The sequence below is a fragment of the Petromyzon marinus genome, chromosome 2 (assembly GCF_048934315.1).
Source record: "Petromyzon marinus isolate PM22_M1 ecotype Great Lakes invasive population chromosome 2, UKy_Petmar_22M1.pri1.0, whole genome shotgun sequence".
Classification (NCBI taxonomy): Eukaryota; Metazoa; Chordata; class Hyperoartia; order Petromyzontiformes; family Petromyzontidae; genus Petromyzon; species Petromyzon marinus.
The window spans coordinates 15,071,194-15,097,064 of NC_133668.1; the positions used below are offsets into that span (position 1 = coordinate 15,071,194).

Below are 25,871 nucleotides of genomic sequence, written 5' to 3' on the forward strand. Positions count from 1 at the left end.
CTCAGCAAAGATGAGCGTTTTGAATTATATAAATTAAAAAAGAGGAATGATATTGTAGTTCTCTCAGCTGACAAAGGCAATGCTACTGTTATCATGGATAAAATAGAATACAACAACAAAATTAAAGAATTACTCGACGATGGTAGTTATACAAAAATAAAAAGAGATCCCACCAACAGCCTCGTCACACAAACCAACAAAATAATTTCTGATTCAACCGCATTAATTGATCAATCTAAACAGTTTGCGTTGAAACCTTCTGCTGCCAGGCCACCAAGATTATACGGCTTACCAAAAATACATAAAGTTGATACACCTCTTCGTCCCATAGTCTCTACTATCAGCTCCCCCACCTACAAACTAGCTCGTTTTTTGTCTGAAATCCTGCGTCCTTTCACTGGAAAGACCACCTCTACGGTACAAAATTCTACTCACCTGGTATCAACAATCAAGGGTATTTCCCTGTCCCCAGACGACCTGCTTGTCAGTTTTGATGTAGTTTCCTTATTCACCAAGGTTCCTGTACCTGACACCATTGCAATCATTGAAGACTTGGTTCATCAAGGACTAAACACTGAGGTACCCCCCCTGGTGAGACACTGTTTAACCAATACATACTTCACTTGGAATGGAACTTTCTACAAACAAACTGAGGGCACCCCAATGGGCTCCCCCCTTTCTCCAGTTATAGCTAACATTTTCATGGAGAAATTTGAGACTGACGCCATCCAGACTGCCACTCTGCGCCCAACCTTATGGAAGAGGTACGTGGATGACACTTTTGTCATCTGGCCACATGGCCGGCCTGCTCTAGACAAATTCTTCGACCACATCAATTCCATACACCCAGCCATCAGATTTACCATGGAAGTCGAAATAGATGGCAAGATACCTTTTTTGGATGTCCTAATTAAAAAGAGACCTGATGGTTCAATGAGCCACTCTGTCTACAGGAAAGCTACCCATACGGATGCTTATCTGAAACCGGATTCCCACCACCATCCATCACAGAAGAATTCTCTCATCAAGACTCTGTATCATAGAGCCCAATGCATATCCGACCAGGAACACATAAGCAGTGAACTCAAGCACGTACACCAAGCTCTTAGGGCTAATGGTTACTCCGACTATACAATCCGCAAAGCTATCACTCAAACCATGAAGAAGAACCCTCTTGAGGAGCCTTTCAAAACCATCACTTTACCCTACATTGCTGGGATCACAAAAAAGATCTCCAAAATCTTGAATAAACACAAGATCCAGGTCCGTTTCAACACATTACATAAAATCCGTGATCTGGTTCCGTCTGTAAAAGATGTGATTCCGGACATACAATACCCTGGTGTCTACAAACTAAGTTGCCTCTGTGGTAGTAGTTACATTGGAGAAACCAAACGCCATATCTCGGACCGCATTCGTGAACATAAAGCAGACCTTAAACACGGTAGGACCAACACCTCGGCCGTAGCAGATCATTGTTCTAATTCAGTAGGCTCACATGCCATTGACTTTTCCAAGACGGAGGTTCTTTGTAAGCCATCTGGCTTCCATGAGAGATTCGTTCATGAGGCTATCCACATATACAAACACAGAGACAATTTCAACCGAGAAGATGGATTCTATCTTAGCAATCATTGGAAAGATTTGATAAATCATTTCAGTTCTTGATTGATTGTTCACGCTTACAGTGCCTTTCAGACAGCATACATAAAAACAAATTTCGTCTCCCCCCTCCTCTTTTCAAAAAATAGATGGACTAGTCCTGGCAAACTGCCATCGTTGCGCGTGACGCAAACGTTATTTTTATATATATAAATAAATATGCCGTTTTCAAAATAAATTTATGCAAACCGACACACCTGATGATGACCGTTTGAGTTATGGTCGAAACGTCGTGAGAATTTTTTATTGTTTTATATATATTTTGTTATTTTGTTGTTTCTCTTCAACGTGACTTTACCGAAAAAACTAAGAATATGAATTACTGCAGTCACGAAAGCTTTAAATCAAAATTTAATCGCCTCTACGGGGAGGGTTTTCACATAACTTTAAGATCTTTCAACAAACTCCGGGATAAGAAAGCTCAGCTGATCGAGTCTCTCACCTTCCTGAAGAGATGCCGCGACTCTGGGGTAATACCAATCGCATTTACACTCACCTCTGCTACTGTAACTTCTTCAAATGCGAAACGAATTCTTTTCAAAACTAGCTTAGCTCTTATCTCAGAAAAAATCAGACTTATACGCACAGAACTAGATCAGTTAGACAAGACACTCTACAAATCACACTTATCATTGACGGCAATAATGTCCACATCGGATTGGGAACATGTAGACAATATGACTGCCTCTTCAGCTGCTACTATGTCGACCAAATGTAAGGAAAACCTGATTTCCAAATTTAACCTCCTCTTAAACAAAAGACCGGACCCACACACCAAAAAGTTAGACGTTAATAAAGTCGTAATTAATCGCAGTAACAGTTCTATTTCCGATGGTCTGAAATCCGTTTTAGCTAAAGGTCTAAACTTTGCAGTCACACCTAAACACATACCAGTTAATGATATAATTGCCCAAGTAGACGTTGCTCTCAGGGGCCTGGGTCACATCGCTGCAGACGTAGCAAGATCTGAAATCGCTGCAACCCTCAAAAACGCTAAGATGCCAGCTAGCAACCTCAGCAAAGATGAGCGTTTTGAATTATATAAATTAAAAAAGAGGAATGATATTGTAGTTCTCTCAGCTGACAAAGGCAATGCTACTGTTATCATGGATAAAATAGAATACAACAACAAAATTAAAGAATTACTCGACGATGGTAGTTATACAAAAATAAAAAGAGATCCCACCAACAGCCTCGTCACACAAACCAACAAAATAATTTCTGATTCAACCGCATTAATTGATCAATCTAAACAGTTTTCGTTGAAACCTTCTGCTGCCAGGCCACCAAGATTATACGGCTTACCAAAAATACATAAAGTTGATACACCTCTTCGTCCCATAGTCTCTACTATCAGCTCCCCCACCTACAAACTAGCTCGTTTTTTGTCTGAAATCCTGCGTCCTTTCACTGGAAAGACCACCTCTACGGTACAAAATTCTACTCACCTGGTATCAACAATCAAGGGTATTTCCCTGTCCCCAGACGACCTGCTTGTCAGTTTTGATGTAGTTTCCTTATTCACCAAGGTTCCTGTACCTGACACCATTGCAATCATTGAAGACTTGGTTCATCAAGGACTAAACACTGAGGTACCCCCCCTGGTGAGACACTGTTTAACCAATACATACTTCACTTGGAATGGAACTTTCTACAAACAAACTGAGGGCACCCCAATGGGCTCCCCCCTTTCTCCAGTTATAGCTAACATTTTCATGGAGAAATTTGAGACTGACGCCATCCAGACTGCCACTCTGCGCCCAACCTTATGGAAGAGGTACGTGGATGACACTTTTGTCATCTGGCCACATGGCCGGCCTGCTCTAGACAAATTCTTCGACCACATCAATTCCATACACCCAGCCATCAGATTTACCATGGAAGTCGAAATAGATGGCAAGATACCTTTTTTGGATGTCCTAATTAAAAAGAGACCTGATGGTTCAATGAGCCACTCTGTCTACAGGAAAGCTACCCATACGGATGCTTATCTGAAACCGGATTCCCACCACCATCCATCACAGAAGAATTCTCTCATCAAGACTCTGTATCATAGAGCCCAATGCATATCCGACCAGGAACACATAAGCAGTGAACTCAAGCACGTACACCAAGCTCTTAGGGCTAATGGTTACTCCGACTATACAATCCGCAAAGCTATCACTCAAACCATGAAGAAGAACCCTCTTGAGGAGCCTTTCAAAACCATCACTTTACCCTACATTGCTGGGATCACAAAAAAGATCTCCAAAATCTTGAATAAACACAAGATCCAGGTCCGTTTCAACACATTACATAAAATCCGTGATCTGGTTCCGTCTGTAAAAGATGTGATTCCGGACATACAATACCCTGGTGTCTACAAACTAAGTTGCCTCTGTGGTAGTAGTTACATTGGAGAAACCAAACGCCATATCTCGGACCGCATTCGTGAACATAAAGCAGACCTTAAACACGGTAGGACCAACACCTCGGCCGTAGCAGATCATTGTTCTAATTCAGTAGGCTCACATGCCATTGACTTTTCCAAGACGGAGGTTCTTTGTAAGCCATCTGGCTTCCATGAGAGATTCGTTCATGAGGCTATCCACATATACAAACACAGAGACAATTTCAACCGAGAAGATGGATTCTATCTTAGCAATCATTGGAAAGATTTGATAAATCATTTCAGTTCTTGATTGATTGTTCACGCTTACAGTGCCTTTCAGACAGCATACATAAAAACAAATTTCGTCTCCCCCCTCCTCTTTTCAAAAAATAGATGGACTAGTCCTGGCAAACTGCCATCGTTGCGCGTGACGCAAACGTTATTTTTATATAAATAAATATGCCGTTTTCAAAATAAATTTATGCAAACCGACACACCTGATGATGACCGTTTGAGTTATGGTCGAAACGTCGTGAGAATTTTTTATTGTTTTATATATATTTTGTTATTTTGTTGTTTCTCTTCAACGTGACTTTACCGAAAAAACTAAGAATATGAATTACTGCAGTCACGAAAGCTTTAAATCAAAATTTAATCGCCTCTACGGGGAGGGTTTTCACATAACTTTAAGATCTTTCAACAAACTCCGGGATAAGAAAGCTCAGCTGATCGAGTCTCTCACCTTCCTGAAGAGATGCCGCGACTCTGGGGTAATACCAATCGCATTTACACTCACCTCTGCTACTGTAACTTCTTCAAATGCGAAACGAATTCTTTTCAAAACTAGCTTAGCTCTTATCTCAGAAAAAATCAGACTTATACGCACAGAACTAGATCAGTTAGACAAGACACTCTACAAATCACACTTATCATTGACGGCAATAATGTCCACATCGGATTGGGAACATGTAGACAATATGACTGCCTCTTCAGCTGCTACTATGTCGACCAAATGTAAGGAAAACCTGATTTCCAAATTTAACCTCCTCTTAAACAAAAGACCGGACCCACACACCAAAAAGTTAGACGTTAATAAAGTCGTAATTAATCGCAGTAAGAGTTCTATTTCCGATGGTCTGAAATCCGTTTTAGCTAAAGGTCTAAACTTTGCAGTCACACCTAAACACATACCAGTTAATGATATAATTGCCCAAGTAGACGTTGCTCTCAGGGGCCTGGGTCACATCGCTGCAGACGTAGCAAGATCTGAAATCGCTGCAACCCTCAAAAACGCTAAGATGCCAGCTAGCAACCTCAGCAAAGATGAGCGTTTTGAATTATATAAATTAAAAAAGAGGAATGATATTGTAGTTCTCTCAGCTGACAAAGGCAATGCTACTGTTATCATGGATAAAATAGAATACAACAACAAAATTAAAGAATTACTCGACGATGGTAGTTATACAAAAATAAAAAGAGATCCCACCAACAGCCTCGTCACACAAACCAACAAAATAATTTCTGATTCAACCGCATTAATTGATCAATCTAAACAGTTTTCGTTGAAACCTTCTGCTGCCAGGCCACCAAGATTATACGGCTTACCAAAAATACATAAAGTTGATACACCTCTTCGTCCCATAGTCTCTACTATCAGCTCCCCCACCTACAAACTAGCTCGTTTTTTGTCTGAAATCCTGCGTCCTTTCACTGGAAAGACCACCTCTACGGTACAAAATTCTACTCACCTGGTATCAACAATCAAGGGTATTTCCCTGTCCCCAGACGACCTGCTTGTCAGTTTTGATGTAGTTTCCTTATTCACCAAGGTTCCTGTACCTGACACCATTGCAATCATTGAAGACTTGGTTCATCAAGGACTAAACACTGAGGTACCCCCCCTGGTGAGACACTGTTTAACCAATACATACTTCACTTGGAATGGAACTTTCTACAAACAAACTGAGGGCACCCCAATGGGCTCCCCCCTTTCTCCAGTTATAGCTAACATTTTCATGGAGAAATTTGAGACTGACGCCATCCAGACTGCCACTCTGCGCCCAACCTTATGGAAGAGGTACGTGGATGACACTTTTGTCATCTGGCCACATGGCCGGCCTGCTCTAGACAAATTCTTCGACCACATCAATTCCATACACCCAGCCATCAGATTTACCATGGAAGTCGAAATAGATGGCAAGATACCTTTTTTGGATGTCCTAATTAAAAAGAGACCTGATGGTTCAATGAGCCACTCTGTCTACAGGAAAGCTACCCATACGGATGCTTATCTGAAACCGGATTCCCACCACCATCCATCACAGAAGAATTCTCTCATCAAGACTCTGTATCATAGAGCCCAATGCATATCCGACCAGGAACACATAAGCAGTGAACTCAAGCACGTACACCAAGCTCTTAGGGCTAATGGTTACTCCGACTATACAATCCGCAAAGCTATCACTCAAACCATGAAGAAGAACCCTCTTGAGGAGCCTTTCAAAACCATCACTTTACCCTACATTGCTGGGATCACAAAAAAGATCTCCAAAATCTTGAATAAACACAAGATCCAGGTCCGTTTCAACACATTACATAAAATCCGTGATCTGGTTCCGTCTGTAAAAGATGTGATTCCGGACATACAATACCCTGGTGTCTACAAACTAAGTTGCCTCTGTGGTAGTAGTTACATTGGAGAAACCAAACGCCATATCTCGGACCGCATTCGTGAACATAAAGCAGACCTTAAACACGGTAGGACCAACACCTCGGCCGTAGCAGATCATTGTTCTAATTCAGTAGGCTCACATGCCATTGACTTTTCCAAGACGGAGGTTCTTTGTAAGCCATCTGGCTTCCATGAGAGATTCGTTCATGAGGCTATCCACATATACAAACACAGAGACAATTTCAACCGAGAAGATGGATTCTATCTTAGCAATCATTGGAAAGATTTGATAAATCATTTCAGTTCTTGATTGATTGTTCACGCTTACAGTGCCTTTCAGACAGCATACATAAAAACAAATTTCGTCTCCCCCCTCCTCTTTTCAAAAAATAGATGGACTAGTCCTGGCAAACTGCCATCGTTGCGCGTGACGCAAACGTTATTTTTATATATATAAATAAATATGCCGTTTTCAAAATAAATTTATGCAAACCGACACACCTGATGATGACCGTTTGAGTTATGGTCGAAACGTCGTGAGAATTTTTTATTGTTTTATATATATTTTGTTATTTTGTTGTTTCTCTTCAACGTGACTTTACCGAAAAAACTAAGAATATGAATTACTGCAGTCACGAAAGCTTTAAATCAAAATTTAATCGCCTCTACGGGGAGGGTTTTCACATAACTTTAAGATCTTTCAACAAACTCCGGGATAAGAAAGCTCAGCTGATCGAGTCTCTCACCTTCCTGAAGAGATGCCGCGACTCTGGGGTAATACCAATCGCATTTACACTCACCTCTGCTACTGTAACTTCTTCAAATGCGAAACGAATTCTTTTCAAAACTAGCTTAGCTCTTATCTCAGAAAAAATCAGACTTATACGCACAGAACTAGATCAGTTAGACAAGACACTCTACAAATCACACTTATCATTGACGGCAATAATGTCCACATCGGATTGGGAACATGTAGACAATATGACTGCCTCTTCAGCTGCTACTATGTCGACCAAATGTAAGGAAAACCTGATTTCCAAATTTAACCTCCTCTTAAACAAAAGACCGGACCCACACACCAAAAAGTTAGACGTTAATAAAGTCGTAATTAATCGCAGTAACAGTTCTATTTCCGATGGTCTGAAATCCGTTTTAGCTAAAGGTCTAAACTTTGCAGTCACACCTAAACACATACCAGTTAATGATATAATTGCCCAAGTAGACGTTGCTCTCAGGGGCCTGGGTCACATCGCTGCAGACGTAGCAAGATCTGAAATCGCTGCAACCCTCAAAAACGCTAAGATGCCAGCTAGCAACCTCAGCAAAGATGAGCGTTTTGAATTATATAAATTAAAAAAGAGGAATGATATTGTAGTTCTCTCAGCTGACAAAGGCAATGCTACTGTTATCATGGATAAAATAGAATACAACAACAAAATTAAAGAATTACTCGACGATGGTAGTTATACAAAAATAAAAAGAGATCCCACCAACAGCCTCGTCACACAAACCAACAAAATAATTTCTGATTCAACCGCATTAATTGATCAATCTAAACAGTTTTCGTTGAAACCTTCTGCTGCCAGGCCACCAAGATTATACGGCTTACCAAAAATACATAAAGTTGATACACCTCTTCGTCCCATAGTCTCTACTATCAGCTCCCCCACCTACAAACTAGCTCGTTTTTTGTCTGAAATCCTGCGTCCTTTCACTGGAAAGACCACCTCTACGGTACAAAATTCTACTCACCTGGTATCAACAATCAAGGGTATTTCCCTGTCCCCAGACGACCTGCTTGTCAGTTTTGATGTAGTTTCCTTATTCACCAAGGTTCCTGTACCTGACACCATTGCAATCATTGAAGACTTGGTTCATCAAGGACTAAACACTGAGGTACCCCCCCTGGTGAGACACTGTTTAACCAATACATACTTCACTTGGAATGGAACTTTCTACAAACAAACTGAGGGCACCCCAATGGGCTCCCCCCTTTCTCCAGTTATAGCTAACATTTTCATGGAGAAATTTGAGACTGACGCCATCCAGACTGCCACTCTGCGCCCAACCTTATGGAAGAGGTACGTGGATGACACTTTTGTCATCTGGCCACATGGCCGGCCTGCTCTAGACAAATTCTTCGACCACATCAATTCCATACACCCAGCCATCAGATTTACCATGGAAGTCGAAATAGATGGCAAGATACCTTTTTTGGATGTCCTAATTAAAAAGAGACCTGATGGTTCAATGAGCCACTCTGTCTACAGGAAAGCTACCCATACGGATGCTTATCTGAAACCGGATTCCCACCACCATCCATCACAGAAGAATTCTCTCATCAAGACTCTGTATCATAGAGCCCAATGCATATCCGACCAGGAACACATAAGCAGTGAACTCAAGCACGTACACCAAGCTCTTAGGGCTAATGGTTACTCCGACTATACAATCCGCAAAGCTATCACTCAAACCATGAAGAAGAACCCTCTTGAGGAGCCTTTCAAAACCATCACTTTACCCTACATTGCTGGGATCACAAAAAAGATCTCCAAAATCTTGAATAAACACAAGATCCAGGTCCGTTTCAACACATTACATAAAATCCGTGATCTGGTTCCGTCTGTAAAAGATGTGATTCCGGACATACAATACCCTGGTGTCTACAAACTAAGTTGCCTCTGTGGTAGTAGTTACATTGGAGAAACCAAACGCCATATCTCGGACCGCATTCGTGAACATAAAGCAGACCTTAAACACGGTAGGACCAACACCTCGGCCGTAGCAGATCATTGTTCTAATTCAGTAGGCTCACATGCCATTGACTTTTCCAAGACGGAGGTTCTTTGTAAGCCATCTGGCTTCCATGAGAGATTCGTTCATGAGGCTATCCACATATACAAACACAGAGACAATTTCAACCGAGAAGATGGATTCTATCTTAGCAATCATTGGAAAGATTTGATAAATCATTTCAGTTCTTGATTGATTGTTCACGCTTACAGTGCCTTTCAGACAGCATACATAAAAACAAATTTCGTCTCCCCCCTCCTCTTTTCAAAAAATAGATGGACTAGTCCTGGCAAACTGCCATCGTTGCGCGTGACGCAAACGTTATTTTTATATATATAAATAAATATGCCGTTTTCAAAATAAATTTATGCAAACCGACACACCTGATGATGACCGTTTGAGTTATGGTCGAAACGTCGTGAGAATTTTTTATTGTTTTATATATATTTTGTTATTTTGTTGTTTCTCTTCAACGTGACTTTACCGAAAAAACTAAGAATAGCCTCTCACCTCTTTGAGTTTTACCACGGGGATAACAAATCTGCGCCCAAACATGGCAACAGCAGCGCCTCACCCTCAAAAGCACGCACTTGGTCAAATTGCACCGCTCATTATTTGATTGCCTCTAATGTGCGGATGGTGGCCTTATCATAATTGCAATCGCATAATCGAGCAGCCGGGTAAATCCTCCTTAATCACAGAGCAGCCACACGCACGCGATGGCACTGCACGTAGGGAGAAGTCGGGTGGGGGCGGGGGAGCACCAGGGTTCATGAAGTACACGGCCTCATTCCTCAAGCATCCATATATATAATGAGGTGCTAGCATCGTGTTAGTCGGAATTGTGAAATGTTAGTGAGCAGCGTCGCTGTTATCCTCAGAGCTAGAAATCTAAAGTGCTTTTGGCGTGTGTCGTGATGTGTTATAAGATCACAGAAAGACCGCTGCAGACTGAGTTTGTGAGAGGAGCGAGAGTTTAGCTCTTCAGGAGAGGAGCTCCTGAAATTAATCTCGGAACTCATCTTCACAAGCGATGCTTTACCAGCTCCCTTTTGAGGATGTTTATAAGTGAAAGGAAATACGAGTGTCTTCTTGGTTCTTTCGGTAAAGTAACGTAGAAGGGAAATAATAAAATAATAAAAAATTTTACATAATTAATTTTATTTTATTTTATTCTTTCCCTTCTACGTGGTGACTTTACCGAAAGAACCAAGAAGATGAATCCCTGCAGTCACGAAAGCTTAAAATCGAAAAGTACGAGTGCTTAGGGGAAAAAAAGCATTCACGTACGTTTAGATAACACGCAAACGCCACGCACATTGGTCCGCAAACCCAGTAAGTGCGCTGCCTCTTAAATGCCACCATTGAATGTATCTCACAATTGATGATTTATGGGTGCCATACACTAGAACAGCCTCCAAAAACAATGGGTTATAAAGGGGTGTTTAGCCAACGTACAAAAACACTTACTTCAATCTGCGCTATTCTTTCAATATCCGCTCACGGACCGATTCAAATGCACGCGTGGACGCATGGGGAGCACCACGACAATGAGTGAATTAATGTCTCACCAGCAATAGAAACCATCTGCTCTCGAGCGCTCCAACCCTTGCTACCAGCCGTAAATAACAGCCGCTCTTTAAGAGGCGCCATAGCTGCCCACGCAAGGCAGCTCAAACTCAACCCACGCACGTCCTCATCCTCACGACCGTCACCACGGCCATCGTCGTGAATGACCCTCACCGTCTTAGCCTCGGCAGCGGCTGCCAGATGCCGAAATTCCAGCGACCCCACCCCCCACACCCCCCGGCGCGCGCCGGCGCCTGTCACGGGCGATCCCGTGAGCACCTCGGCCGAGCTTTGTGACAGCACAGGTGACCCGAGAGACAGTGGCTCGGTGTCCGTAGAGGAATTACGGCCGACAAAAAACTCGGGCAGAGTTTGCGAGTTCTGCCTGACCCTGGGAGGCTCCCTACAAGCGGAGGGAAGTGGAAATTCGACGCAGTCAATAATTTAAAGAGCACCTCCACCATGTCCCGGATTGAGCTAGTGCGGGGCCTGTAGCATATGTTATAAAGGGGACCCTAAATTAAATAAATAGATAAATATTAAAACACAAATGTATTACTCGCATAGTAAAGTAATTGTATTTTTTCATTTGCTATACGGCCAGATAATACGACAAATCGCTAACCTTAAACACCCGGTTGTTCATAAAAGTTGAAGGCGGTATAGTACTATAGTAATAGAGCAAGTGCAGAATCACTGAAGCGTTTAGCGCGGGTCCTGTAGCATTTGTAGTTACTTTTGCTACTAGGATAATCCGGCACTGCCTTACCCCCCTCCGTGTGTCACTGCGCTCTGAATTTCATTGCCAGTGCGACATGGTACGTATCTGTGGCAAGGAAAAAAAGTGGGAGAATATATGGATACTCGGGATAAAAAAAACCCTTAAACCTTTCAAAGATTTACTGATGTGTTTTGAAGTTGTCCGTACAATACAAGTTACCAAGCTGTTTAGACATTCACGCATTATATGTGCAAGAAAACACCCGCCCGTATTTATTTTGAAATCCGGTAAATGCTGAAACTTCCTATAGAACTGGACAATAACAATTTGACCAAAATCTCTGCTCCTCATCTCCCAGTGGGTTCAACGCGCTCCTTCACTGTGAAACGGGGGGAGGGGGGGGGGAAGGAGTAATAACAACTTGCGGCGCACTGGCCGGAGAGTCCTGGAGACGAGCCAAGGCTTGAGAGAGGCGTGCAAGCCGCCCTCCCACAGATGCCTCGCCGAGTGTGATGCAACAGCAGCAGGTAACGGGGGGGGTGAGGTCGCACGCGTGCGCGATGGGGCAATTCACAATCGGCTGACACCGCATTAGCCTCGCTTACAAGGGAATTTTGGTGGCGTGATGCGGCAAACGTTTGCCACCGACGTCGAGCGGTGTCGCTAATTGACCTGGCGAGCAACGGTGGTGTGCCGTGTGGAGTGTTCGGAGGGAGAGAGAGAGAGCCGTGACGGCTGGACGCCGTTTGGTTATACAACAAAAAAAAGAGGACTCTGCTGAAACAGCTACGGTTGGACTCGCCTCGCTTCTGTTGACTCTCGCATAAAGAATCAACATTCAGTCTCGGTAAATATTGACCGACTCTAACCTCACCCCAGAGTGGTGTGTGGTGGAGGGGGGGGATAGAAGTCAAAAGTATAAGTCAAAGACATGTTGGGTGGTGCTCGTTGATGCGAATCGACAAAGTGCTGTAAATTCTTAGTAACTATTATTATAAGCAGCAGTTGAAACGTTGAATGAAGACGTTCCCGATACGAAACATATTCGTCCTGCGGCCCGCGTTCACTGCCGCTTCTCCTTTGCGGAAACACCGTGGTGTATAGGAATACGAACCCTTCTGAGCAGTGGCAAGTACGCACGCTTGCTGAGCAGTGCTGGCATGGCGTACCGTTATATTCCTGAACGTTTTCGGCCACGTTATTATTGGACGCGAAGAGAGGTGTTGCGGCGGCAATTGTCTCTATTTGTGAAGCGGTTTATCCTCACGTTGAGGTACATCGCGTCGTGCCAGGAGCCCCCAGACGGCCACTGCGGGCCGGTTCGACGGGCGACCCCCTCCGTGCGCTCATCTCTCATCACGCTCGCGAAGGCACGCCGGGCACATCTGCTTTCAATAATCATCATCATATTATTATTATTTTATCCGACGTCCCTCGGCCGATGGCAGCATTTTAGTTAACTAATCACACGGTGCGGAGGACAGGGCACACTGCTCGAGTCGGGCTCAAATGTTTGTGCTTCGCTAACATCAATACATAGAGAGACTTCAGGTTCGAGCAGGTCCCAGCGGAGAGACGCCAGGACGGATTTGGAGCGACTCTCAAGCCAGCGCCTGTGAAATCCATCCTGGGACACACGCGAGGTTTGGTTTGGCAGCAGCGTTCAACGAGAGGGCTTCACGTGAAATAAAGCAGGCATGCACGCATTCGTGTGCTATAAACAGAACGCGCGCGCACGTACACGCACGTGCTGTGACTGCCAGCACCTAAAATATAGAATGAGTGTAAAAAGCACAACGCCATGCTCCCTATTATATGTATTAATCTCTTTTTTTTGTTATTCGGTTTATAAGTGTGCCTCAATTGAAGAATAAAATATTTGTTTGGAAAAGTGAATTAATGATCCCGCTTGTGCCATTCTGTGTGCACAGCGAAGTCTCTTTCGGCAACCCTTCTGCTGAAGCTTAATTTGACAAAGAGGGAACAACGCAAGCTCATGTATTGGTGCAAGAGCGAGAGAGAAAAATACTCCTTTAAGAAAGTTTTTTTTAAACGGTTTTATTTTAAAGTGCACTCAAAAGTAAATAACTCGATTGGACAACGGGAAGCGGACGACATTTTGATCACAAGATTTGACCACGAATGAAAGTTTAATAACTTTTTTTTCATAACTTCGTTTAATATTCTTGGTTCTTTCGGTGAAGTCACGTTGAAGGGAAACAATACGTCAATGATGCGGCGCCTGCTCACACATCAACGCTTACTTGAATTAATTGATTACTTTAGAAATGAATCTTCATTGTACAACTATTGTTTGTGTGGAGTGAGGGTGCCCGTAACTCGTTGGCATGGAGCAGACGCGCCTGAGACACGTGGCGCCTGCTTCTTGGGCGAGGCGATTCGAGAATTTAGGGACCGCGTCATTTCTGACCACCACAAATATACATAATTAATAAGTCGTCCATACAAAATGTTAATTACTTTAAAAGAGCAAATTAATTGATTAATTGATGCCGATTTTGATACAGGCATGCATTGTCACCGGATCTGAGTACGTGTGCAAACTTTGGAATTCATTGGACAACAGGAAGTGGACTAAATTTTTATTACAAGATTTGACCACGACAAACATTGGAGTCAAGGAAGTGCTGTTGGGCATGAACGAGGTGAGGGCTATTGACGGTCCATCTAGTGAAAGCCACTGCACCACCTCACCACCACATCACCCTACCACCACCTCACCTCACCACCTCACCACATTACCCTACCACCACCTCACCACCACATCACCTCACCACCACCTCACCACCACATCACCCTACCACCATCTTACCTCACCACTTCACCACATCACCCTACCACCACCTCACCACCACATCACCCTACCACCACCTCACCTCACCACCACATCACCCTACCACCACCTCACCACCACCTCACCACCACCTCTCCACCACCTCACCACCACATCACCTCACCACCACCTCACCACCACATCACCCTACCACCATCTCACCACCACATCACCTCACCACCACCTCTCCACCACCTCACCACCACATCACCTCACCACCACCTCACCACCACCTCACCACCACATCACCCTATACCATCTCATCACCACATCACCTCACCACCGCCTCACCACCACATCACCCTACCACCATCTCACCACCACATCACCTCACCACCACATCACCTCACCACCACCTCACCACCACCTCACCACCACATCACCACTACCACCTCACCACCACCTCACTATCACATCACCTCACCACCACCTCACCACCACCATCTCACCACCACATCACCCTACCACCACCTCACCACCACCTCACCACCACCACCTCACCACCACCTCACCACCACATCACCCTACCACCACCTCACCACCACCTCACCACTACCACCTCACCACCACCTCACTATCACATCACCTCACCACCACCTCACCACCACCATCTCACCACCACATCACCCTACCACCACCTCACCACCACCTCACCACCACCACCTCACCACCACATGACCCTACCACCACCCACACACTGTGCCACCTCGCCACCTCACAATCACATCGCCACCTCGGCACCACACAAACGTCACCAAACACGCTTCGCTGCTTTGGTCCATCCACGTTGAGACTCTCGTCAAACGCTTCCGTTTATTTTTTTTCCTTCTTCTGCTGGATGTGTGGGGTGGATTTGTGCGTCCTCGTGCGCCTCGCTGCCGGCCGGCGAGTGACCGTGTGAGAAAAACGGAGCCGACAGGCGAGGAACAAGCAAGGAGGGGAGAGCGCTCCGGATTATCATGGTTCTGGCCACCCCCGGCCGCTTGTGATGCGAGAGGAACGCTTTTGTGCGTCGCTCTCGCCGGACTTTGTTTTGAATAAAGCTGTCACCCCAGCAACCGTCAGGAGCCAACCACCTCCCCTACGCCGGCCGGCCCGCCCGCCCGCCCGCCACCAACCTCACCGCCTTCTCACAAACACACACGAAACCCGCGCAACCCAAAACACCAACCTCGTAACCACCCCCCAAACACCTTCCCCCTTGCCAGGCTTCCCACCGTGGAGAAAAAAAAAAACCACAACCAACCAACAACACCCACACACAGACGATGCCTCCCGTGCCAGCGTCCGTTGCAGGCAGCCCAAGGACGGCGCACAAAAGAGCAATCGTGGGACAAAAAGGCGCCCCACCACCACCCTCTGCACCACCCCCCCCCCATCACTCACGGTCCGCTTGGACGCCAGAGCTGAAGAACCTCCTCGCTCGGGCGGCCTGTGTGAGCGCATGTGTTTGCAGCTTGTGGTTGCGGGCGAAGAGGGAGGGAGGTGGAAAAGTATGGAGGGTGAGAGAAGACCGGAGATGTGGGTCGCTCTTGTCTGTGCTTCCACAGTGTCCGGCTTGCAAGTCTCTTTGCCCAGGGTGACTGCGATGCTACACCACCATGTTGCGAGGCAGCGGTGGTTTGACTTGCGGCAACGCGCAACCGTGGCAAGATCGGCCACGTGTGCGGGAGCGTACACGCGTCAAGCGAGGTCGGTAAAGTGCACGGGCGATGTGCAGCGTTATGGGATTTTCATGCGTTGCTCGTGCTGCGTGGAGCTTTGACCCACTGGGGGTGGGGGTGGGGTTAAAGGGAAAGAAAGCGCCTCGTGCTGATGAACTCTGACCTGTCCACACGCTAACACAACACGTGTGCACCGGCCGCCACACTCACAAACGCGCGCACACACACGCGCGCTAGCGCTCCCATGCATCATGTTACTCACACGAGTCCCATTCATCTCCGTTGCTTGGCGTTCAGCTTACACTGCGGTAAAAGAGCGCAATATTTTTTAAGAAAAAAATATTTCACTCAGCAGCATTGAGTTATGAATTAGTGAAAATAACAATAATAGGACGTCTGGGTGCCTTGGGAAAAAAAAAAACTAGGGCAAAGGTTTTTGAATCCATTGCATGTTGTGACCCAATTCTTCCCACCACAGGTAAAAGTGGGACGGACACCGCCTCCAGCTACGTCGACGGCGAGCGTCTCTCAATTGTTGACACCGGCAAGCAAGAAACAATGTCTCCGCTCTTCACGCACTTGAGCACGATCCGAGTGGGCGTTGGACATTTGGGGAAATTAAGTGGGAGACATATTACAGCTCGCATTGTGAGGCAAGCGGGGGCGCGATTATGTGCAGTAAATGACTTTCAGAATAACGCCACAAGCCTCGCTAATTGGATATAGTGTAGTGCTCTACCCACCACATCAATACCCCAGGAAATGATGAGATCCACTCTTGGGGGGCGGGAGCCAGCCATAGCATCGGGCTTAATTCCAAATGTGTCCAACCTTTCTTTGCACTGAACATCTCCACTGCCAAACATGCAAATGTGTACGTGCACAGCCTTTGGTCAAATCATTCTAAATGCACCCCAACCTCACTTTGGATCTCGAAGCTTATCAGGGGTTGAGCCCTGCCTCGTATTTTAACGGGAGATCTCGAGGGTTTGTGAGGTGTTGCAGACATGAGACTGCAAGGTGGACAGACGCTTGCTGTGCCGAGTATTGTGCATACATATTCTCTGGATACTCAGTTTCACCCAACGTATGAATGGAATGAGCCTCATGTCCCATGGCTGTATCCTCCTGAAAAGGAGACCTGAGACTTTTGTTTTACAGAAACAATAATCCGAGGGTGCAACTACTGGTGCGAAGCGATGCGCAGTGGTGGTCACGGTGTGCCGTGAACCCAGTGGAGCTCCGAAGAGATCCAAGGATCTCCACTTCACTAAACCCACACTGCCCAGCATGGTGAAGTATGGTCAAACAAGCCCCGTAGCTGAAAAGGGGAGGGAAGGTCTTCAGGATTGAAAAATTGTGATTATAATATATAATGAGGTAGCAGCCAATGTTGAATAGGTCTCTGTGAGAATGAGTGCAAATTGCTTCAGTGACACCACAAAATGCAGGCGACGATCCGACTGTCAACTCTGCACAGCAGCTCCGAGCACCAGCAGTGATCACGTGAAGGATTCACAACGGAACCCATGGAGGGCGTCAAACACTGGCTTTAATCTATGTTAATTGGCACCCAGGACGCGCGAATTTTTTCGTTTGTTATGCGCGGAGAGTGAAAGGGCTGCGGCTATGGGTGAATCATTGCGTTCGTTCGAAAGTGAAGCACTTGTAAATGAATGACCACGAGCAGAAGAAATCTGTCACAAGCACAAAGGGGCACGGCTGACAACCTTAGCAACGTTTTCTCGCTTCCCACTCTAAAGCGGCTACGTTTGACGCTAGGTAATGTTATAAATGGCGGTTTACAACACTCCGCCATCACCGTAAACAACACACAAAACGTATAACTACGTACATTTACAGGCTACGATGAGATAACATTTGGGCGGTAAGGGGCTTTTTGCTGTGGTGTGGTTTAATTTGAATCCCCAAAAAACAACAATTATATAACGTTAGAGATGTAACTGCATCCTTTACAAATATATTCTCAAAACATATTTGGTACAGGCAAAAATTTCCGAATGAAGTATAACAGAAAACAATACATCTGTTGTTCACCATCGTGTAGTTCATGAATTAACGAGAATCGTTAATTCATGAACTATTTTCTATTTTACCCGGTGAGGTCCACTGAGCTGCGTAGCTCTTTTCCAGAAGCGACCTGGCCGCGATAGCTCAACGAAGCGACTCATCACATGGAAATGTATAGCAGTCAAATATTCTAAACGCACGATTCTGAATGTGGAGGGGGGTAAGAAAAAAATCGGAGCCGGAGAAAAATCCACGCGACCACGGGGAGAGAGACGTGCAAACTTCAAATATACAGCAGGCGTCAGGGTCGGGATCGAACCCGCGGTCTCCTGTATACCAAGCGAGGTAGTTAACATCTCCTAGCCACCGTGGCGCTCCATCGTCCCTTGCAACTCCCCTGATCACGCTACCCCCATCCAGTATCCCCCCCGCCCCATCTCCCTCCCCCCATGCTAACCCCCCCCCCCCAGCCTCCCCATCTCACCCACCCCATCCCCCCCAACGCAGGCGTCCACAATAAGGCCACTTGATCTCCCGCAGCTACAAGCGGCAGAGCAGCCACTCACAAACTTGCGGGCCGCGGCCAAAGGTGGGCACTTGGCAAGGCTCGCCGCACAGCGAGAGGCAGCACAGCGACTCTGTACACTGATTCAACACGTCATTGTTCGCGTTTGAATGATTCACTACCATCCCCCCCCTCCCCCCCCCCTTTCTTCATAGCACACAAAACCGGTTCAGATATCACTCGACATTACCATGTGTGCTATGAAGAAGGGCAATTGTCTTAAACGTCGCCGATATACATTTTCCTCTTTTTAGGCAGAAATACACCCCGGCGGTTCAATGACGTCAAGTGTCTGGGCCCCATAATTCGATTCAAAGAGCCGATTATCATTTTTTTACATTGGTAGCGCCTCGAGTGTCTGCCGGGTTAACGTGATGCCCATTACTGTACCCACTACCTATCGATAAGTATCGATCCTTAGACGCTCGATTCCATGTACGTATTATGACGCAGGGGAAAAAAACGGTCAAGAAGTCTTTATCCAGCAGTGGATTGAACAAACGGGCCGTATATGAATTGTGAATAAGTCGTTTCATTCTCTGGGCTTGTGCATCACTCATTGCCAGCGCAGTTTCACCAAATACAGTCATTTGATATAAACAAAAAATAAAGGAATGCCCGTTTAGCCCGCACCTCCGATTAGCACGGTTGCATACGTACGGTGCGAAAGAAGTTCACCAGACATGCATTTAGAGTATGTTTCACTCATCAACCAAGTGCCACACTCGTGTGGTCAGCCTGGGGCAAACAGCCTCGATGTGTAGCTAGCAGATAAAAGCTGTTTTTATTAAATTGGGTTGCATCTTCAAGCAGGACTTACAATGTCATTCCAGAGCTGTTCGGAGCTGAGCCCCGGGTAATATCCACTGGGAATTTGGTGGGGGTCGGAGGATATTCCACGAGAAATTAACTCATGTTTTACTTGGTTTGCGTCACAAATTATATCTTTAGCAATCTTGTCACTGGTTTTTGTTGCTCGCCACAGCAGTTGCAAATGGATTCTTAAAATGTATTTATAACATAATTATGTTAATGCTCCGTGTCTGCTGCTGCCGCTGTGTCCTGTACAGCGCTTTGAGATTTCTTATGAAAGGCGCTATACAGATGGAATTATTATCATTGTGTCCTGGAATATGAAAGTATAAATTCGATGCAAGCATATGGCTGCAGATCTCTCCGATTGATCATACTGTGTAACAGTTTTTTTTTAAACAGTTTTTTTGTTCCTGGGTAGTAAGTGTTATTTTCCAATTGCTTATGCTTCAAAAGTATAGACACTGGCTGCTATTATTCCCCACAAACTTTGCTTTTGTGACCAGGACAGTGATATTTTTTTATGTATCTATTTTCAATGAGAAAACGGGTGAATGTGTCATTCCCTCACATAAAGTCCCGGTCACAAAAGCAAAGTTTGTGGGGAATAATATCCATTTTCTATACTTTTGAGGCATAAGCAATTCGAAAATAAAACGTACTACCCAGGAACAAAAATGGTGTTACATAGTGTTACTGCAGCGCGCCCCCTGTTGTCAAGCGTAGGTTGAATGCCAATTGCCATTGGCTGTGGGTGGTCAACATTGCTATCCTGGATTTAAGATTAATTTCATGCATTTATTAGACCAGGCGTCGGAGAATCGTTACCTGTGAACCAGAGTAATGTATTAAACAAGCCAGCGCTTATATTCTTGGTTCTTTCGATAAAGTCACGTTGAAGGGAAACAATAATATAATAAAGTATATCATCAGGTGTGACTGTTTGTGTTACAGTCGAAACGTCGTGATAATTTTATTGTTTTATATATTTTATTATTTTATTGTTTCCCTTCAACGTGACTTTACCGAAAGAACCAAGAATATGAATCCCTGCAGTCACGAAAGCTTTAAATCAAAAGGCAGCGCTTGTGTTTGTCTCTGTACATTATCTCCATGTTCAAGGCCGTGTTGTGTACATGGGAGCAGGGTGTATGCCCAATGATCCACATAATTTCCCACACGTAGCAACCACACGGCATTGCATTAAAGACACACATACACACACACGTTCCCCTGGCATATTTAAATAAATTATTGATCATTTACATCAGCTTAGTCATTCGGCTGTTGTCAAAACAACCCGCACCGGTCATGGGAATTGTTTTATCATATTTCACCACGCAGGTCAATGCGGGCCACTAAAGTTTAGTCCCAGAACCGGTTCAGATATCACTCAACAATGATGCTAACCACTGCGCCACCGCTCCCCACCAAATATTATTTGACAACTCCAGTTATCAGCGAGCGAAATATTGATAGGCTCCTCCGACATCAACGCGGATAATTGCATTTCTTCCATATACAGAATACGGTGGCATCGAATGCTTTCGTCGAGTGACACCGTCGCCGAATCCGTTGCACACTGTGGCGAAGAAAGTAGCGTCGAGTGGCTGAACAGCAAATCTCATGAACCCATTACATACAGCATATACGAATCTAAAAACGCTGATTCTCACACAATGATTTGCATGAGTTTCCATGCATGCACGTTACGTGAGCATAAACAATCGATATCCGTCTCTTATTAACCGATGCGTGATGCATCGTCAGGATCCCGATGTCCTAAACTAAACTATTTTGTTTGAATTCAGCCAGGTAAGTCCCACTGAGCTTCAAATACTTTTTTCAGAAGCGACCTGCCCACAAATAACAGCTCAACGAAGTGGCTGGTCGTGTGGAAATGTACAGCAGTCAAATACTCTAAACGCGTGTGTGTTGGTTCTAAATGTGGAGGGGAAAAGGCGGAGGACCCGGAGAAAAAATCCACGCGACCACGAGAACAACGTGCAAACTCCAAATGCGTCGTGTCAGGATCGAACCCACGACCTTCTGCGTACCGAGCGAGCTAGTTAACACCTCCTAGTCACCGTGGCTCACACGCAATGGAGCCGCCTCTCTCCCTTCCCTCCTTCCCCATTGTTAGTTCCCGCGCCGCGGCTCTGCGGGCCACTGCGTGTGGAATGGTTACGGTCTTCTCTGCCCTTCCTCTCTCTATAGCCACGATCCTCCTCCTCCTCGCATGGAGCCGAGGTGACGTCACCTCGAATCTATTCCTGCGCGCGCCGTTCACGTCAATACTCGTGCTTTATACGTCTATTCATTCCCCAGTGCCCAATGATTTCTCACTCAATATTGTCGAGTCTTTGATAGACTGGAGTACCGTATAAGAGGCGCGCGATTAGTATCAATAAATCCAGTCTTTATTTCTATAGCACTATTTCGTGCAAAAGATGCAATTCCGAGTGCTGTACAGATAAAATAAAACATTACTAAAAGACTAAATCGCAAGAACAATAAAAGCTATTTCCATACAAAACAAAATCGCATTATAATAAATTGCTATCGAAGGCATATTAAAGAAAAAAATAACAGCCGTAGCGAGAGGTGTGCATGATGGATGTTGTCCTGCCGGGCGCGAAAATATTTGCAGGGTCGCCGACACGGACAGACCCGACTGAGACTCCAAAACGCCGCGTTACGGAGTGCCTTCATGGTGGATTATGTGTTATTCGGGATTTTCAACATGCGACTTTGTTATGTTGTGCACCCACACAACAGGCTTACTTCGTACTCATCGCCAGCCATTATTAATCCACTGCTGGATGACGGCCTCTCCAGGAGGAGGGGATGCAATTATTTCATCTGCTCAAACTGATCATTATAAAAGCGCAGTTACCTTCCCGGGTTAATAACGCAATGTTCATAAATCAGAGCGATCCGCGAAATAAGATTAACGTTTCATTGCCGATAGGCCACATTCATGTTATGCATGGTATTTTCACAGAGCTGTCGATGGGGTTTAAAGGGGGATATAGTATTAGCTGAAGTTATTGATTTGATTAAGCCGACGCTTCATAGATTTTTTTTTTACAAAATACAGGCTGCTCTGGCAGTTCAGTAGATGCACAATTATACTGGTAGGAACGAAGTTGTAAACTGAGTGTACCAGCCTGCAATAGATTAATGTGTCCGTCCGTCCGTCCCCTTTCAATACTTTAACGAAGTGAAATCTCGTGCTGTTGGGGTGTAAAAATAAAATTGCGCAAAATTCCAATGTTCCTACCAGCCCACCCTGCAGGGACCTGTTTTAACGTTGGGGAAGCCAATGGACCACATAGAGGAATCTTTTTTTCGCATGTGCTGCTTGGGCTCTTAATCAGCTGCTCATCACCCTTGGTCTGTCCACTACTGGACGAATGCCTTTCCCACGTTGCCGCGTTCACCTTACGATCCTACAATGCCAAAAATCGATCTCGCTCCTGCGCATCTGATGTTCACGCCTTCGGCTGCCACTGTTACCAGTCTTTACCATTGGCCATCATCCGTTCCAACACTGTGCCTTGCCCGAGCCCAATTGCTTTTCTTAACAGCCAACATGTATCTAAATGTTGTTCTGATAAATGTGTTCCCATTTGTGTCAGCATAATTCCCTGCATGCATGTCTATAGAGAGTATATAATGAATGGCAATGATATCAACATGCGTAAACACATCTGGGAGCAACCTCGACTCTCTACAGATCATTGCCTCGCTCAACGTTTCCCGTTATAGACTGTTAGCGAGCGCGTATTACGGTTTGGAGAGAGGGAGGTTCCACGCCCGGCCGCCTTTATCTCCCGAACGCTACTAGTCAGAAGACAGCGCAAATACTCCTTTGAGACTGAGTCGTACCTCGGCGAGAGTCACAGGAGCAGTTCAGAGATCACTCACCAGTGATGATCTTTCACCATTCACCACGAAGATAAAACATCCCCCGTATAGCCTTTAAGAGACTGTTGGGGCAAGTGCTTTTAGCGAGCACCTATAAAGGCCGGCACGGCAAAAACGAGGGAGTGGGTGGCCAACAGCACGCCCGGCCGCCTTTGTTTCCCCAGTGGCGATGCTTACACACCGCACCAGGTACGCGTTTGAGATGGGAATCGAACGGGTCGCAGGGTTCGTAGCGCAGCTGGCTAACCGCGACACACGACACACACAGATACACACCCACGCACATATCTCGCACTCGTCCACGCCTTCACGCAAGCGTGTGCTTTAATGTGGTTCGCGTGAAACCAAAACCCTCCACGTAGTTCCTTTTGGCGACGGCGACATCGAATAACCGCGATCAAGCGCGGATAACAGGATGAGTGAGCGAGCCCACAGCGTGAGGTTCCCTGCAGGTCCCTGCAGGGAACCTCACTCTGGCTCCAGTCCAGAGAGACCGACCCCACCACCACTACCCACTCTCACCATCTCTCTCGGGCAATGCAACGGAGTAGCGAGCGGGGTATGGACACTCAAGACGAAAACCTCAGAGAGATTGGAGGCCGTAGAGAGCGGAGCAGAAATCAGGGGGTGGACGACATCAGGACGAGCCGAGCGGAGGAGGGAGATCTGTGCGAGCCGCGATTCTCACCTGGATTAGAGGCACCGCATCCCCACTTGGCTTCCGCGTGGCTCAGCGGGCTGCACAATTCCGCAGGGATGGAGGGGAGACTTCACGCCGCGCTCTCCCCACTCCGTCTCTCAAGTCAGCAGCGAGTGGCATCACAGCCAAGCACAACTCCGCTCCACCGCAGACCCGAGCCTCCCCCACGCCCTCATCCTCCCTCCTCCTCCCTCCTCCTCCAAAAGGGGCCGCCCCTCAATTCCCCCTCCGACTACAGCTCCACCCACTCATCCACAGCACAAACACAACCCCACAGCACACACCACCCCCATCTCCCCTTTACAACACAGCACAGTAACTCCCCCCCCCCCCAACCACCTACATGCCCTGTCGACTACTCACCTAACAGCTCACCCAACACACTCCTCGCCAAGCCCCCACTGGAACACACACACCGACGAGAACCGCTACTCCCACTGCCCCCTACAACAGACCACAGCCCCAGGTATCCGCTACTCACTCTGTCACTCACACTTTATCTCTGGAGCCTGTCTCCCCCGTGTACGGCAGACACGCACCCACCCTCGCCCCGGGGCACCCCACGTTCCCTCGCACACCGCACACGCATGACAAGAGAGACACAAACATCCCCCGTACAGAATTACAAGACCGTTGGGGCAAGTGCTTTTAGCGAGCACCTATAAAGGCCGGCCACGGTGCACGAGGGAGTGGGTGGCCAGCGCCACGCCCGGCCGCCTTTATACCCAAAGTGACGATGTTTACACGCAGCACGAGGCACTCGTTTGAGGCCGAGTCGACCTAGGAGAGGCCCATGGCCGGTTCAGATAATCGTCACTGGGTGTTGGCCGTGAGCGGGAATCGAACTCGGATCGCAGGTTTCGGAGCGCAGCCCGTAAACCGTTTCTCTACTGCTCCCCAAACACGCATGACACACACACACGGCCATCCCTTCTCCATGAGCAAACGCCCTGCAATCTGATGTGAAGCTCGCACGCACGGGGGAGAAGGGCGGAGGACAGGGTGCGAGAGAGGAGGCACGGGCACGTGAGGAAGGGGATTTGGGGTTTGGGGTAGATCAAAGCTGACGGGGACGTGGGGAGAGGTGAACCCAGGCTGGTCCAGGTAGACCCGTCTGTTGAAAATAGACAACAGCTCAGGCACAGGTGAGCGCGCGTACGAACGTATGGGCAACATCGAACAGCGCTTTGGGGGTTCGTGCACACAAATATAAGCGTAAAGTGCTTTTATTATTTATGTGCAGGGACAGAAGCATGAGACGTTTTCTGCTTATTTATTGTGGCGTTCAGCGCTTGGTGACTCATACAGGTGTGTACAGCTCCTGAACCCCCATGGGCTGCGACAGCAATTTGATTCGTGAACCCATCTGTGCGAAAGGCTTGGGGCGGGAGGGGTTGAGTCTTCATCCAGCAGTGGATTATTCACGCCTGATGATGAACAGTGTTGTTCTCTAGTATTCTTAGTGGGTTTCCTCCGAGGAATCCAGTTTCATCTCATACTAAGCTAAAACATTTTTTTATTTGCTTC

At 46.3% G+C, this 25,871-nt stretch overlaps 1 protein-coding gene across 1 annotated transcript in view; it reads right to left on the reverse strand.

Moving 5' to 3' along the window:
* LOC116946504 (semaphorin-5A-like) overlaps window positions 1-24,527 on the reverse strand; it is a 77,021-nt gene extending 52,494 nt beyond the window's left edge. The window contains exon 1 of the mRNA XM_032961468.2: window positions 24,333-24,527. The gene's annotated coding sequence lies outside the window, so the exon portion shown is untranslated. The remainder of the gene's footprint in view (window positions 1-24,332) is intronic.
* Between the last annotated feature and the right edge of the window lie 1,344 nt (window positions 24,528-25,871).